This window comes from Camarhynchus parvulus, unplaced genomic scaffold, assembly GCF_901933205.1.
Source record: "Camarhynchus parvulus unplaced genomic scaffold, STF_HiC, whole genome shotgun sequence".
Taxonomy (NCBI): Eukaryota; Metazoa; Chordata; class Aves; order Passeriformes; family Thraupidae; genus Camarhynchus; species Camarhynchus parvulus.
The window spans coordinates 14,437-15,813 of record NW_022148573.1 but is presented as its reverse complement, the minus strand read 5'-3'; the positions used below and the strand labels follow the sequence as shown (position 1 = coordinate 15,813).

The 1,377-nt window shown below is 54.8% G+C and overlaps 1 pseudogene; it reads right to left on the bottom strand.

Annotated features, from left to right (window-relative positions):
- Positions 1–494: 494 nt before the first annotated feature.
- On the bottom strand, positions 495–1,082 carry LOC115916939 (annotated as a pseudogene).
- Positions 1,083–1,377: the final 295 nt, after the last annotated feature.

Genomic DNA, 1,377 nt, shown 5'->3' with positions numbered 1-1,377 from the left:
CCAGCAGTGCCCATGGCCTGTCCCTGCTGCGGCCCCGGCACTGCCACCCCCAGGGCTGTGCCCGGCCCTCGAAGCACTCAGGCCTGCAGCAACACCAGGGCCACCAGGGCAGCGGGGCAGGGGAAAGCAGCACCGGGCAGCACCAGTGCTGCTGCTGGCGCACACAGCTGCTGGGCCAGCCTGATCTGCCCCCAGCTCTGCAGGAACATTGCTGCTGCAGCTCCAGAGAAGGCAACAAAGGGCATCTCTCTGCAGAAAACTCTGCTGGAGATTTCAAGTTCCTTTACTGAGAGCACAGCCCCTCATTGACACAGTCTGTGGCCACAGGAAAGGTGGAGAGAAACAAATGAGAAAAATGGCACAAGGAATGACATTTCTTTGTGGACAATATGAAAAAAAAAAAAAACAAGGAAAGAAATCTCCAAAATGAAAGCAACAAGAAGTACCAAAAATGACTTTTATTACAAAATGATTTGCAGAAATTGGCCAGCAGTTCAATGTTTCTGAAACCATCCAGTCATCAGTCTCCACACTGCAGCCTTGAGCTCCTGGTTCCTCAGGCTGTAGATGAGGGGTTCAGGGCTGGAGGCACCACCGAGTACAGAACTGACAGGGCCAGATCCAGGGATGGGGAGGACATGTAGGGGGGCTTCAGTTGAGCAAAATATGCCAGTGCTGAGGAACAGGGGGGACCACTGCCAGGTGAGGGAGGCAGGTGGAAAAGGCTTTGTGCCGTCCCTGCTCAGAAGGGATCCTCAGCACAACCCTGAAGATCTGCATATAGGAGAAAACAATGAACGCAAAACAACCAAATGCTAAACAGGAACTAACAGCAATGAGCCCCAGTTCTCTGAAGTTGGAGTGTGAGCAGGCGAGCTTGAGGATCTGTGGGATTTCACAGAAGAACTGGCCCAGGGCATTGCCATGGCACAGGGGCAGGGAAAATGTATTGGCTGTGTGCATGAGAGCATTGAGAAATCACTGGCCCAGGCAGCTGCTGCCATGTGGGCACAAGCTCTGCTGCCCAGGAGGGTCCCGTAGTGCAGGGGTTTGCAGATGGACACGTAGCGGTCGTAGCACATGATGGTCAGCAGGGAAAACTCTGATCCAAGGAAGAAGAAAATCAGAAAAACCTGTGCAACACATCCAGTGTAGGAGATGTTCCTGGTGTCCCAGAGGGAATTGTGCATGGCTTTGGGGACAGTGGTGCAGATGGAGCCCAGGTCGCTGAGGGCCAGGTTGAGCAGGAAGAAGAACATGGGCGTGTGCAGGTGGTGGCCGCAGGCTACGGCGCTGATGATGAGGCCGTTGCCCAGGAGGGCAGCCAGGGGAGATGCCAGCAAGAGGCAGAAGTGCAGGAGCTGCAGCTGCCGCGTG